The sequence below is a fragment of the Dermacentor albipictus genome, chromosome 3 (genome assembly GCF_038994185.2).
Source record: "Dermacentor albipictus isolate Rhodes 1998 colony chromosome 3, USDA_Dalb.pri_finalv2, whole genome shotgun sequence".
In the NCBI taxonomy this organism is placed as follows: Eukaryota; Metazoa; Arthropoda; class Arachnida; order Ixodida; family Ixodidae; genus Dermacentor; species Dermacentor albipictus.
In genome coordinates this window covers 162,432,709-162,448,923 of record NC_091823.1, presented here as the reverse complement: position 1 = coordinate 162,448,923, position 16,215 = coordinate 162,432,709, and the positions used below count along the sequence as shown (strand labels likewise).

Below are 16,215 nucleotides of genomic sequence, written 5' to 3'. Positions count from 1 at the left end.
AACACTTCATAAAGACAGTCTAAGAAATTACAAAGTCACTCAGCCATGCCAGAGGTCAGCGGATTGTAGTTATAGGCTCTGACTGCTGTAGCACTCCTGGATGTCGATGGGGACTCTACATGATGCTGCTCTTTGCCCGCCTGCTTGAGCTGTGCTCTGTGGTGTTGAGAAGGCCATGGGGCTTGGTTGGCTTAGTTCAAGGCTCAAGAACAACAGCAATACTGGCATGCAAAGTGCTATCCACAGGAGCTGTTGTTGTCAACGTTGAGCCTCCTTGATGACCCGTATAAGGCACTTTAGACAGTCTCGCAGCATTCCATGTGTTGTTGTCTTCCTGGGTGAAAGCTTCCATTTTTACCCACTGTAATCAGGGGTTTGCTGTAGGACACATTGCTTTTCCTAGAAACATGGCGAAGTCACCTGACCCTCACGAAGTCACCCGTACGGAAAATTGGCACCTTCGCCCATCTCTTTCAATCTGTATACCCCTTGCTGCTCATTTGTTTATCTCTCACCCTCTTCCCTAACTGGGCAATTTCTGGTGCCAGCTTGTAAAAAAAAAAAAAGCTGGGTTTGGGGATAGGCACACTATGTCCAACATGGTGCATGGAGTGCATCCATGCAAGAATACAGCTGGTGGAACACCCGTTGTTGCATGTGGTGGGCTGTGGTAAACAGTCAGGTACTCCAATACTGCGTTCGTCTCAGTATGTCAATGTTCCAAAACTGCAAGTTGCATGTAGTCTCTCAAGACCCTGTTCAAACGTTCTACCTTTCCGTTACTTTGGGGATGATAAACCAATGAGCAGGAGTGCTTAATTCCACACTTTCGGAGAAAATGCTCGAACAAGGCGGACTTCAGTTGTGGTCCATGATCTGTTCATATCTCATTCGGGTACCCCTCTCTGCTGAATACAGGGCTCAAGAATCCGATTACAGCATAAGATGTCACACTTGAAACAGAGGATACCTCGGACCACTTTGAATAAAGGTAAACTAACATTATAGCAAACTTGCAGCTCTCCTTAGTCTTTTGTGAAAGGACCGACAATCTCCAGTGCTAGTTTTTGCCAAGCACACCCAGGTAGCGGAATGGGTTCCAGTGGCGCTACCGCGGGCTTCGCTGACTTATCTGCTGCTTGACAGACACTGCAAGACATGATTGCCTGCTCTACTTGTTCGTCGAGTCCTTGCCGCCAATACTGAGTGTGAAGCCTCTGCTGTATGCACACAATTTTTTGGTGACCTTCATGCGCCGACTCCACGAGTGTTGATGTCAGTGCAACTGGTATGACCAGGCGCTCATCCTGCAATAGAAGGCTGTACATAACTGCTAGCTCATCCCATACGTAGAAAAAGGGCCACAACTCAGGCTGAAGGCTGCATTTCGCGAGCCACCTAGTTGTGTGGAAGTCATTACCTGCCGTAGCAGTAAGTTGGATTGAACAGCTTCTTGAAGTTGTGGCTTTGTCATGCAGGTGGAAACAAGTGGCACAACTTCTTCCTCTTGTTCTTGTACATTTGACAGAAGCACTTGTGATAGGGCATCCGCCACCTTGTTATCAATTCCACGGGGATATTGCATATCAAAATTATAGTACAGAAGATGTGCTGACCATATTGCAATAGGGGTAGGCTGGCGGTCTTTGCCCCGGGATGAGAGGAGAGTAACCAGAGCTTGATGGTCAGTTCGTAGCTCGAACTTCCTTCCCCAAAGAAAACTGTGCGAGGGTTCATACACCCCTATGCATGTAAGTGCCTCAATTTCTCCGCTTGCGACAGCGTTCAAGACGTGAAAGCAATGGGGGGAGTTCATTTTCAAACCATTGTTGTAGTGCTGCTCCCAGACCATGGTTGGAAGCATCTGTAGTCACTACTGGAAGTAGCATCTGCATGGCCTTGCTCGTTGCAAATAGTTGCTTCACCGCACTGAAGTTTTGAGCTGCCTTGTCATCCCAGGAAAAGAAGCTCCTTGACGAAGTAACTGGCAAAAAGGCTCTACGACTTCAGCAAAGTGGGGAACGAACTTGGCATAATAGCTGACATGTCTAAGGAGTGAACGTATCTCTGTGATGTTCGTGGGTGCTGCAGCATAAACAATCCTTTGATTTCAAGGATGACAAGCCATTGTGGCTGACATGTCCCAAGAATGTCAGTTCTTACACATTGCACACTTTTCGTCAAGGCGCTGAGATGCGCTGAAGAACATCATGAAGGTTCACAGAGTGCTCAATCGCAGATTTACCATAGACAATGATATCTTCTATGTAGCAATGTATGCCCCTGCAGCCCCTCAGAATTGAAGTCATCATCTTCTGAAAAGTTGTTGGTGTAAAGGCGAGGCTGAAGCACACTCGAGAGAACCGGAAAAGGCCATTATGCTTAGTGAGTGTTGTTAGATGAAGGCTTTTAGGTGTTAATTCCATTTGATGGTAAGCTGATGCCAAGTCAATTTCTGAAAAGTGTGTTGCCCCTGCTAGCCGATGTAGTAGGTCGTAACTATGTGGAAGAGGGAATCTGTCCACAATGATAGCTTTGTTGGCCTGATGGAGGTCCACACTAAGACGAATGCTGCCACTCTTCTTTTGGACCACTACTACTGGAGATATCCATTCGGAAGCATCCACTTTCTCCTGCTTGCTCGAGCTGCTGTATTTCCACAGAAACTTGTTCCCGAAGGGCAAAAGGAAGTCGACATAGCTTTGTGGCCACTGGAGTCGCATCCAGCTTGCGGTTGATGTGATCAGCAGTCTTTTACTAGGCCCGTCTCGTATGAGAACGAGTGGCTGAATTTCTTGCGAAATTTACTAGGCGGAAGATCAGAAGCGACCATTGCAGGCATTTCAACTCAGCCCCATGTATGTGCAAGTCCAGGCCCCTGGTGGTGTCCTATCCAAGCACTACAGTTCCCTGCTGTACAACATACAAGAGTATAGGGACAGTGTGCTGCTTGTAAGCAATGGCAGCGCGAAAACAGCCCTTCACCATGATCATGCTGTTTGTGTAATCTAATAAAGCAGCAGCAGATGGTAGCAACGCCTTCATACTTTGAAACTGCTTCACATATATGGCCTCTATTATTATGGATCAACACGCGCATGCATCGTACAAAGCCAGGCAGTCACAAAACACACCAAAAACATCGGTGAATGACACATTCCAAAGGCGACACTTTTTTCCACAAAAGCCACCTCTCTGCAAGATAGCAACAAGGAGGGCACTCTCATGCAATGATTGTGACTGCTTTTTGGATTTGGCATGCTTAAGTGACCTCTCCCTTGCCTTCCGCAGCTCCCCCACCAATAACTTGGGTGTCTTCTCAAAAAGGATGGCAAGGGCAACCTCGGCAGTGAGCATGCAAGCATGGAATCTGATAAGAAAATGCTGTGCACTGTATAAAACATTCTACACAAAACACAGTGGTTTAAATAGTGTGTCTCTGCTTATGTAAACTGTAAAAGTAATGTTTAACAGTCTCGGAAGAGAACAGCAGTTTACAATACATCTACTCAGGGCACGTAGTGACCGCGGATCAGGATCATGAGACTGAAATAATAAGAATAAGAATGGGCTCGGGTGCGTTTGGCTGGCATTCTCAGATCATGAACAGCAGGTTGCCATTATCCCTCAAGATAAAAGTATATAACAGCTCTGTCTTGTCAGTACTCGCCTACAGGGCAGAAACCTGGAGGCTTACGAAAAGAGTTCTGCTTAAAATGAGGACGACGCAACAAGCTATGGAAAGAAGAATGATGGGCGTAACGTTAAGGGATAAGAAGAGAGCAAGCAGATTGGGTGAGGGAACAAATGCGAGGTGTTCATCTTAGTAGTTCATCTTAGTAGAAATCAAGAAAAAGAAAATGGGCATGGGCAGGGTATATAATGAGGAGGGTAGATAATCAATGGTCATTAAGGGTTACGGACTGGATTCCAAGAGTAGGGAGCATAGCAGGGGGCGGCGGAAAGGGGGGCAGACGAGATTAAGAAGTTTGCAGTGACAACATGGCCACAATTAGCCCACGATCGGGGTAGTTGAAGTATGGGAGAGGCCTTTGCCCTGCATTGGGCTTATCCAGGCTGACGATAATGATGAAATTTTTAGCACATGTGAACACCTTGCAAATCATATCGCCAGGTTATCTGTAGCACAGCTTCGCCTTGCAGGCTACAGCTGCAGACCGAATTGTTTTTACAACACATGCCTCCCAGGCCTTAACTTCAAGGACTTCTAGTGCTGCTGCTCATGTTTTAATGTCATCACTTCTTAACGGAACCTTTATGATCATAGTCTAAATCATTAGTCATTTTCATTCTTTTAATATTCTTGCATATATCCTAAGCAATTTACAGCAAATTGTTTTTAGGCCCTTCTACAATCACTGTACATCTACCATTTGCAACTGACTGTCTACTCTATTCCTAATTTGAGAAACCATCACCACATGTCATGGCACTTTTTGGCCATACCTGGCTCTTGCGCCAACAAAAATCCATATGATAATGACTGTTGCACACCTGACCTCAGTTGGAACGGTGCAGCTCCTTGGCGTGTGCAGCGATTTGTGTCTGTAGCATGGCCAGTCAACATTTTAATGTTCTATTAGCTTTCTGTGAATTCCATCTCTCCAGGATGCTGTGGTGTGCCTCCCAGTGGTAGGGTAGGCGCGGTTCCAGTGTGAGGGTGTCGGCTGACGTGGTAATGTGTTGTGTGTATGCGTTTATGTTCTTTAGTAGAGATGTGACCCAATGATCAATGTTGTGTATCGGGGTGTCTGGGAGTTCTTCGGGCACAGAATGGTTTGCATCCCAGTTAATAAGATTGGGGGTGAGGAGTCGAGGGCTGTGTTGTGTGGGAGCTACTCGGATAGCGATAATGTTATGGTCGCTTCCAAGCTAGTGTTGCATACGTGACCACAAGAGTCCTTTGAGGCAATGGCTGAGAGTAAGGTACGGACTAGTGTCTGTTGTTGCACTATTGCGGATTAGGGTTGGTATGTAAAAGTTATGTGTAGAGAGGTGCAGGTCTTGGATGGTAGTCCAAAACCTGCAACCCCGTGCTGTTGTGTACTGATAGCCCCGGTCTGTATGCTGAAAGCTAAGGTCGCCCCTTGTGAGTAGGGGATTTTGGCCTGCGATGCGATGTATTTTCTGGAGTAGTGCATCGAGAGTGGTTATGGTCTGGCTTGGGGGGGGGTATATGTTGGCAATAAAGATCGGAAGTGTGTTACATTTCGTGGGGATGAATTTGATGAGGACGCACGGGGTGGACGAGGTGATTGTGTGTTCATGGTAGATAGTAGTGCCTTGTATCAGTGGGGACACCCGAGGGTGTCGGTGTTGTCTGAGTGTACCGAATGGTAACTGGGAAGTTTGGCTTGGTGTTGTGTCCTGTAACAAAAGGAGCCTAGGTATGATAGGGAGGGTACGTATTAAGAGTCAGCGGGGCACTTGCCCCGAAAGCTGCTGCAGTTTCACTGGATTAGTGATAGATAGGTAAAATTACCCCGACCCACCATATTGGAGCGTGGGCGGGGCAAGGATAGATTCTCGTAGTGAAAGTGAGATAGGAGGAGTAGTTGGTTCGGGGGAAAGGTAGGGGACCCCTCCAGGGGTGTAGCCAGGAGGGTTGGGCTTATGGCTCCAGCCCCCACCCCTCCCCCCTCGAGATTTTTTCATGCTGTCATGCTACGCCGACCAAAACAATCCCCTGCGCCGGAAATCATTCTGGATTTTGTCTAGAATCTCTATTTCATGCTCAAAAAGACATTTCAGCACGAACATTGCGAACTCGGGCCGGATTTCATGGCAACACTCATACACCGGGAGTTGCATAACGCAAGGAACCCTACATGAGCACAAAGTTTCAAGAGCGTTTTGATGGTGAAGCGGGCTTGTCACAGCATCTCACGGGGGCCCCGCAATCTACAAAGCACATGGATTTCAATTCCTAAACTTCGTGGGTAGAAAGTTCCCATAAACTTTTGATGTGAAAGCTGCACTGACATTTCCAAAGTTATGCTTTAGATTTTAAATTCTGGATCTTTGTGGGTTTAATATGAAAATTTGACGCCAAAGGTGTGTTGACTTTTCTAAAGTCGTACATTGAACCATATGAGACAAGCCAAATCAACACACTCTTAGACAAGTTAACAAAGCATGAAATGCCCGATGAGAGGAAGCATTGTGGTGGTTCATTTGTGCCATCATGTCACAGAAAAGAATGTCAGCATGCCTTTTATCTGTGCCAAAGCATCTACGTCACGAAACTAAAGCCAGCAAAGGTAACTATGTTCTTATTTATTTTTTTACTTTGACACTTATTCGCGAGGACACATTAAGCCACTTCAATTTTCTTGTTCTCGCTACCCACGGGCTGTAAGAGCCAGCCAGAGCGCAAGCATTTTTTTTTGTGTTGCCCTAACCACCGCACGGCACACTTTGGTGCGCATTCATTTTTCTCTGACCAAGTAGATTTTTGCCTGGCAGAGTTTTGGACGCTTTCCAGCTAGCATACGAGAAAAAGAAACGGTCACTTGCTGCCATCACTGTGGGGTCTTGACGGATTGCAATGCGTTCGCTTGAGTGCAACTCTTTCGGAAAGTCTTATTTCACCAGTGTAGTATACCTACCAGTATGCGTATGGTTCTGTGTGGACCAAGCGTCTCACGTTTTCTTCGATATTCCTTTGGTAGACACGTCATAGGTACCCAAAATAGGCATTCGATTGTGGCCAACATGCTTTCCTTTGCATTTTTTTTCACTTCGGTGCCCCGCCGCACAAAAAAGAAAACATGATTGCAGCGCAGCAACTTGTCGCATGGTCAAACTTCAATTTTGTTACTTCTTCTTTTGTGGAGAGTAATGGCCCACAGGATGCTTCAGTTGCAGGATACTCATATATTGGGATAGCAAATATATGGACACTCCAGGCACATTCCTGCCGTCGCCCTCATGTTCAGTATATAAAGTCCTATGTGATAACATTGTGACCACGTGCCGACAATGGTGGCTCAGTCTTGTGTGCAAAGGAGAAAAGCGGGAGGAAGCGTGCCGCCTTCTCATCACATCAGGGCGAGTAGAGGGGAGGGGTGCCTTAGGATTCTGTGATCTGGGATTGTGCAACGTGTTTATTTGCCTTGTTTGACGCATTATATACAGTGACTTTTTCTTAGATACCTATACTTATGGGAAACTTATATGTATATTTAAATATTTTGTTGCAAGGTTTTGTGTATACGTGCAGTAAACTTTGTTTCCAGTGAGACTTTTTTGCCCTTTATCAAGCTGTATCTTCGCATTTCTAATGCACAAGGGTGAGTCAAATGAAAGTGAGCCTACCCATCCCGTGCAATAATGGTTTCGTTCATTATCTGCGAGGCATGCGCGCAGCACACAGGCATCTCTCATTTACAAAAGTGACACGCAGGTGTGAGGATAAATGTTCTTTAATGCTCTCATACACTGGGTTGAACGTGGTTGTGTGACAAAATGGATGCTCAAAAACATGAACAGAGTGGTGTTGTCAGTTTTGTAACAGCTGAAGGTATTTCCCAAAAAGAAATTCATCACCGTATGGCTGCCGCGTACATTGAACATTGCATTTCATTGGCCACTGTGAAGCGTTGGAGCAAATCGTTTAAAGAAGGACGTGAAAGTTGCAAAGTCAATTCAAGACCGGGCCAAAGCCATCGTGCAATCACCCCAAAACAATTACAAAAGAAGTTGATGAGCTGATTAGACAAGAACGAAGGATAAGCATCGATGAACAGACAGAGCGTGTGAACATCAGTCGTGGTTCGGTTCTCGCCATAATTCATGAATATCTCGGTTATCGGCTCTTGCGTGCGCAATGGATGCCCAAGGTTTTGAACCACTGCCAAAAGACAGAGAGGCTCGGCACTGCCTTGACTCAATTGATCCGGTATCATAATGAGGGGGACGACTTGTCTGCAATTGTGACTAGGTACAAATCATGGTGCTGCCACGAGACTGAAACACGACGGCAAGGCTTACAGAGGAAACATTAGAATTCAACATGCCCAAAAAAAGCAAAGGCCTTCATTTCCACTGGAAAGGTGTGGTTGACTTTTTTTTTGGTTGCAAGAGGCCATTACTGATCAAATTTGCTAAACCTGGAGAGGCTATCAATCGTTTCCAATATTGTGAAACGCCAGATCAAGAACAAACGACATGGAAAATTGACAAATGGGGTCATCTTGCTCCACGACAATGCCCGTCCCTACGTCACTGTAATGCAAGGTACGTGTACTCAAAGGTTTTGCCGGTTCTTTTAAGCGGAGCCTCCAAGAAACCAATTGAGGACAAAGCCGTTGGTTTGAAAAACACACACACAAAGACTTTTAATCAAACTAGAAGCGTAAAATAAATGATAGAAAGAAATAGAAAGAATAAAATAAACACTGAAATAGACATCATGGCAGTAAGACACACATGTGGGGCTAGCATGAAGCTGACTAGTGCGCAAGTCCGGGCTTGCCACGACGGCAGGGACACACATGTCTCGACGCAGCGACGCGGCAACAAGCTGACGAAAGGAGTTGCGCCGGTCTCACCAAAGGTCCTGGTGTAAGTTGGTTGACCGGGCGACCGGAGCGCACCAGCTCTGGCTTGGAGAGGTAAAGCAGGCAGCTTGGCGGCACGAGCAGACAGCGGTGGCATTCTGGCCGGGCAGCTGGGTGTAGAGCTCGGGCCCGTAGCCCGACTGGTCTTGTCCTGCCCACGGGCACAGAAGCTCACCGGCCTTGAGCAGCTGGCGGCATTCTTGGGTAGACAGGCGACGCACAGGAACGGGCTGGCAGGAGGCCTCGGTTGGGTGAAGTCCTGGTGGCTCAGGTCCGGAACCCAACAGCCCATCTTCAACTCCCGGTCCGGTGGTTGACCTCCTCCTGGCGTCGCTTCCTGGAACTCTCCCGGCGTCTCCCCTGCGTCTCTCCGCGCACCATGCTTTTTCTTCTCTCTGGCCGATTAGGCATTCTCCAAATGGCTGCCTGACGCCCCGTGGTCTTTCCCAATTGGTTGGCTTTTCTTCTTTTAGTTGCTTTTCATGCGCCGTGCGTTCACGTGCTGGACGCTCTTCGGCGTCGTCGTTTTCCTCCTTCCAGCACGGATTTAGCTTTGGCGCGCGCACTCCTTGTCGTCTGCTCCTGACCGTCCCGACCACCGCACCACGTCGCGCACCACACATCACAGTCACTAATGTGGTTAACACAAAACTGGCAAGGTTCAAGTGGGAAACGCTGCCACAGCTGTCATACATCCCAAACCTGTCACCTTGCGACTTCCACATTTTGTAGCAACTGAAGAAGCAGCTCAAGGGAACCAGATTCATGTCGCACAATGATTTGAATATGTTAGACTTTTTGAAGCAGCAACTCAAGGAATTTTATGAGACAGGAATCACACGACTCGTTAGTCAGTGGGACAAATGTCTAAAGGCTCATGGAGACTACCTTTAAATAAGGTACCCCATTTGTCATATATTCGCATTTGCTCACTTTCATTTGTCTTGCCCTCGTATATTTTGCAGAACTCGTGCTTTTTATATGTGCTCTCTGTTGCAACTATAACAATGGTGCAATCACTCACATTACACGACCGGTGACAGCTGCTCCTGCACAATTTATTGGAACAAAGGACAGCATCATGGAGGTTTTTCCCTGGCTATTGCACATTTATAAAAATAAATATTTGTCCTCAACTTGTTAATTTCATGGCCTTTTCATTTTTCATATCAGCAGCATGCACTGCTGTGCTGGTTTCGAATTGATATAGTTCTAACGTTCGTGTGATATTTTCTTTGCTCATTATATAGACAAAACCCATGGAAGCATTGATATCAGTTATTTTGGGCACAACTTATGGGACATACGAGTATGTTGTATGAAAAAATACATATTTTACTTGTCTTGACAGTGTGCAGCATTTAAGAATTTGTTCGCAGCATCTTCAGCAAGGGCAATGCTGTTATGATTCATGTATTTGATACCTTGTCAAGTTTCATGAGGAGGAGGCCAAGCTGCAACATGACCCCTCCCCACCCCCTCCCCAAACGAAATTTCTGGTTACGCCACCGGACCCCTCATCTGAAGAGCTGGTATTTGTCTCTAGCTTCTGAAGGCGCATTTAAAATTGTGTAAAAGTACATTCGAGAGTTAGGGTTAGGCGTCTGAAAAGTCTGTCCATCTGTTGCTTTAGGCGAGAAGATAGCTGCTCACGATTGCTGTGAATTTAGTTTTGAGGTGCTCCTCCAGAGCGACAAATTTAGCATCAAATTTTTATTCCAAGTCTTTGAGATTAGCCTAATAATCATCGTGTGAGTCCGATGTGCATTTATTTGTGTGGGGGGGAAGCGGGAGAATTCGTTCTGAGGAGAGATGTTGGGGAGAGGAGGAGGGGGAAACTGGGCTGTGTGTTAAAAGTGTTGTGAGGTGGCTTACCTTCACATGCAGGGCCTGAAGCGCCTGGTGATGGGGGTCCGGGGGTAAGTGGTGTGTTGCTTGCCAGCTTTGTGGCCACGTTGACCGTCTTTAGCTTGTCAGCCAATGTAAGTCAGTCTGAGTTCTTAGCGCGTTCTGTTTGCTGGCCGGCAGATGGTTCCGGGCGTTTGGATCCTGCACTGCGTGGTAAGTGGTGGTCTAGTCGTTGCAGGGATCGGGCTTCACATTCGGTGTTCTAGGGACGTGGTGGTGCTTGCATTCCCGGGTCTCGGACAAGTGCGGGCCTTGGCAAATGATGCCGACTGGAGTGCATGTTGTAGTTAGCTCCTTCAGGTGTAACTTACTGCATCTGGGGCATCCTAGGTTGGATACAGACATCCGTGCAGCAGCCTATGGCCCAGCAGTTACTGCAGGTCTCAGCCCTTAGTGTATAGGACATGCACAGATGCAGTCCTCCGCCATAAACAATTTTTCAGGGGATGATTACTTGGCCAAAGGTGAGGAGTATCGAATGTGTGAGTCCCATCCGTTAAGCGTCTTGTATAGTTGCGTCGGGGTTGCTGGCGATCAAGTCCGTTAAAAGATCTTATGGCGATTCTTTCCAGTAGACGTTCCTATTAACTCCCCTAATTGAGCCATCAGGGGGTGCAATATATGCCTTACTGGCATTGCTTCTGTTTAAAGCGGGGGCCAGGAGAATTCATGGCCAGCAAAGCAAACACAGAACAAATTGGCCATGCCAATAACTGCGGTGTCGTAGGTAGGTAAGGTGGCCACAACCACCGAGTCACGCCTGGGGGGGGGGGGGGTGAGGCCCTTCGTCCAAAAGAATGACGACTCTGATTGTCTGCAATCGTATGCTGCTGATCCATGACAGCACCAGCCTTTTTTATTCCTACTATGAAATCATGTATGACTTTACAGACTGGCTAAAAAAAGGAACTGAAACCAGAAACCAAAACCAACTGCACAACACAGCATACAGCTTTCCTTAAAAAAAAAGAGAAAAAAAAAACTTCAACACTTCATAAAGACAGTCTAAGAGATTACAAAGTCACTCAGTCATGCCAGAGTTCAGCGGATGGTAGTTATAGGCTCTGACTGCTCTAGCACTCCTGGATGTCGATGGGGACTCTACATGATGCTGCTCTTTGCCCGCCTGCTTGAGCTGTGCTCTGTGGTGTTGAGAAGGCCATGGGGCTTGGTTGGCTTAGTTCAAGGCTCAAGAACAACAGCAATACTGGCATGCAAAGTGCTATCCACAGGAGCTGTTGTTGTCAACGTTGAGCCTCCTTGATGACCCGTATAAGGCACTTTAGACAGTCTCGCAGCATTCCATGTGTTGTTGTCTTCCTGGGTGAAAGCTTCCATTTTTACCCACTGTAATCAGGGGTTTGCTGTAGGACACATTGCTTTTCCTAGAAACATGGCGAAGTCACCTGACCCTCACGAAGTCACCCGTACGGAAAATTGGCACCTTCGCCCATCTCTTTCAATCTGTATACCCCGTGCTGCTCATTTGTTTATCTCTCACCCTCTTCCCTAACTGGGCAATTTCTGGTGCCAGCTTGTAAAAAAAAAAAAGCTGGGTTTGGGGATAGGCACACTATGTCCAACATGGTGCATGGAGTGCATCCATGCTAGAATACAGCTGGTGGAACACCCGTTGTTGCATGTGGTGTGCTGTGGTAAACAGCCAGGTACTCCAATACTGCGGTCGTCTCAGTATGTCGATGTTCCAAAACTGCAAGTTGCATGTAGTCTCTCAAGACCCTGTTCAAACGTTCCACCTGTCCGTTACATTGGGGATGATAAACCAATGAGCAGGAGTGCTTAATTCCACACTTTCGGAGAAAATGCTCGAACAAGGCGGACTTCAGTTGAGGTCCATGATCTGTTCATATCTCATTCGGGTACCCCTCTCTGCTGAATACAGGGCTCAAGAATCCGATTACAGCATAAGATGTCACACTTGAAACAGAGGATACCTCGGACCACTTTGAATAAAGGTAAACTAACATTATAGCAAACTTGCAGCTCTCCTTAGTCTTTTGCGAAAGGACCGACAATCACCAGTGCTAGTTTTTGCCAAGCACACTCAGGTAGCGGAATGGGTTCCAGTGGCGCTACCGCGGGCTTTGCTGACTTGTCTGCCGCTTGACAGACACTGCAAGACATGATTGCCTGCTCTACTTGTTCGTCGAGTCCTGGCCGGCAATACTGGGTGTGAAGCCTCTGCTGTATGCACACAATTTTTTGGTGACCTTCATGTAGCACGGCTCTTCATGTAGCACGGAATGTAGCACGGCTCTGTCTTCTATGTCTGTGCTGCTGGGAGCTGGGCGCACCAGGTCGTTCCATCTTCTGGAAACTTTAAGAAGCAGAGCATGAACGACTTCTGAAAAGTGGGCCCATCGTTGCCTTGTCATCTCTGCCATTGTCATCTCCGCCATTGTCATCTTTAGTGCTATTCCAGATCATCCGGCAAGGAACAGATTCGCCGTCGATAGACTCGGGGCTGAGGACGCCGCTCACGTAAGGCGAGCATTATTGATCGTGAACATCAATGATATTAGTTGACCATAACATCTTATATATATGGGTACTTTCGCTCCGCCCTCCGTCGAACACCATCCTCTTCTAGTTTTAATCCGATAAAAAGCATCCAGGAGGACTTTTCTAGTTTTTTTCACTTGATGTTATATTGACATATGAAGGCAGTCATCATTATGAGGGTAACAGATGTATGAAACCATCTTGCAGGACCGTGCAAACTTGTTAGGATTCCAAACTGGAGTTGTCAAAATGAGTATAGCAAGGCAGTACAATGAATAGCACAGAATGAATTCAGAAAGTTGAATGATTGATAGATTTAGCTTTACATGTAGTTTGCTAGCGACACCTGTAGCAATGCTACACAAACACAGGGGTCACAAACGTTCAGTGGTAACACTCGGATTGTCCTTGTGCAGCAGGAAGCTTTAAGCGGCATGTATGTTACGCAAAATGAAGTGTTGCATATGTTTGTGGATTCTTCATGATATTTAATTTACCTATGTCCAAGGTTGGAAGAAATTTTGAGAAAATTGAAGGTATATATTATGTGGTATATGCCTACGTAACCATATGGAGTGCCAAGGGTAATGTAGGACAGACAGATACCACATTACAGGAAAGTTCAAGTTCATTGGAGTGGAAAGGCAGCGGTAAAAAGCACATTTAATAAAACCATGGCATATGGTCATGTTTGTGTTGTGAATTAGTGCACTGGAATAACTTTGTGGTGCCTTCTTGTGAGAATTACCTTAAGCAACTTCCAGTAAGCATAGGAATGAACTGATGTTAGAAAATAATACGTGTGATTGAATGATTAAACATATGAAAAACAAGGACATCAAATAACACTGATTTTTCGAGAAGCCTATAATTATACTTATTGGGGTGATGAAAGCAAGTACTTTTTGAAGGACGATTTAAAACTGTTCAATCGCAACTTCAAATTTGATTCCAAATTGTTCCAGGCTCACAGGCAACCAAACTTTCGCCGGAGAAACCTTAAGCGTCAATTGTTATATGATAGGGTGCGCGCAGGCACACAGTTCTGCGCAAATTAGCACCCGACATAAATGCTCGATCACAAAGCCCAGGTTCACGCCCAAATAGAAGGCGTTGTGAGCGCTGTCTATTGCGCCTACGGGACAGAACGGTAAGGATTTGTTGCATGAAATGCGCACTTGAAAAGAAACGGCAAGCGTTCGAACTACGCCGGAACTCAACCGCTCAGTCAGCAAGCACGACACAACCCTCACTAAGCGCAGCAACTGGAAATCTAGTATTCAGTGGCCACGGGGGTAACGTGTCAGTGTATCAGCGTTAAGGAGGGATGCGATCGTCGGCATTTGTGCGTTGCCCCAAAGCTGTCGGCAATCTACACAGACGGTTTACATGCTTGCAAAGTTTTCCGGCTCTTGCAGCCCGTGTAGTCAGCCCGTATAGCCTTCATCAGCGCGCTATCCGCACGCTAATCGTAACTGGAGCCGTAAGGGCGGGGAATTCCGTCGGCTACGTGAGAGAGCCACTTTCTGTGCGCGAGGGGGAGCGCAGCGTCCTGCATCAGGCTTAGTGCATAATTATACTCCCACTCTCCCTCACCCTGAGCAAGGAAAAATGTTGCCGAACTCACGCCCTCGCACTCGATTTTCCGCGTTTAAATAATCAGTATACTTCCCAATCTGACCGTATACAGAATAACAATTAATATACTCTTCACTTTCTTTAAAAAAAAAGCTCTTTCTCGCGGCGTAGTGCGTTCTTACAATTATTACAACTCACTTGGCCGTTGAATGCGTACTCTTGTTTACAATGTCCCCGTCGTGGCCGTAGTGACCATGTTCTCAAGATAATAATTCGATACAAATAGGTCGCGAAGCATTGGGCAAAAATTAACAAGCGTTTTGGCACAAATCCATGCGCGGGTGCTAAAAAGAGCAGCATCGGCTCTACGAACCGACGGGCTAAGCAAGCCGATGCCGCTCTTTTTAGCACCCGTGCATGGATTTGTGGAGAGAGAGAGATTGTTCACACACGCATGTGTAAAGTTGGGCGATATCACACGTTACGTCAATGGCAAATGTGCATTGGTATCACATGGGCGAGCCATGTCCGTGGCCAAGTGATCTATCTTTAATGCAAGAATGTAGATAGCACTTTGCTTTGAGGTACAGGCAACCAAACTTTCGCCAGAGAAACCTTAAGTGTCAAATGTTATATGATAGGGTGTGCGCAGGGACACAGTTCTGCGCAAATTGGCACCCGACATAAATGCTCGATCACAAAGCCCAGGTTCACGCCCAAATAGAAGGCGTTGTGAGCGCTGTCTAATGCGCCTACGGGACAGAACGGTAAGGATTTGTTGAATGAAATGCGCAGTTAAAAAGAAATTGTCATAGGTTTGGAGCAATGGCCTCCGTAAGGTTCAGCAAAGACTGCTGATTTACACAGACTTGCAGCTCTTCTTAGTCTTTTGTGAAAGGACCGACAATCTCCAGTGCTAGTTTTTGCCAAGCACACTCAGGTAGCGGAATGGGTTCCAGTGGCGCTACCGCGGGCTTCGCTGACTTTTCTGCCGCTTGACAGACACTGCAAGACATGATTGCCTGCTCTACTTGTTCGTCGAGTCCTGGCCGCCAATACTGGGTGTGAAGCCTCTGCTGTATGCACACAATTTTTTGGTGACCTTCGTGTAGCACGGAATGTAGCACGGCTCTGTCTTCTATGTCTGTGCTGCTGTGAGCTGGGCACACTAGGTCGTTCCGTCTTCTGGAAACTTTAAGAAGCAGAGCATGGACGACGTTTGAAAAGTGGGCCCATCGTTGCCTTGTCATCTCCGCCATTGTCATCTTCAGTGCTATTCCAGATCATCCGGCAAGGAACAGATTGGCCGTCGATAGATTTGGGGCTGAGGACGCCGCTCACGTAAGGCGAGCATTATTGATCGTGAACATCAATGATATTAGTTGACCATAACATCTTATATATATGGGTACTTTCGCTCCGCCCTCCGTCGAACACCATCCTCTTCTAGTTTTAATCCGACAAAAAGCATCCAGGAGGACTTTTCTAGTTTTTTTCACTTGATGTTATAATGACATATGAAGGCAGTCATCATTATGAGGGTAACAGATGTATGAAACCGTCTTGCAGGACCGTGCAAACTTGTTAGGATTCCAAACCGGAGTTGTCAAAATGAGTATAGCAA

General features: G+C 46.6%; 1 long non-coding RNA gene across 2 annotated transcripts in view; it reads left to right on the top strand.

Moving 5' to 3' along the window:
* The window catches only part of LOC139057645 (uncharacterized), a 144,351-nt gene that overhangs the window by 9,804 nt on the left and 118,332 nt on the right, over positions 1 to 16,215 (top strand). The gene's annotated exons all lie outside the window — the stretch shown is intronic.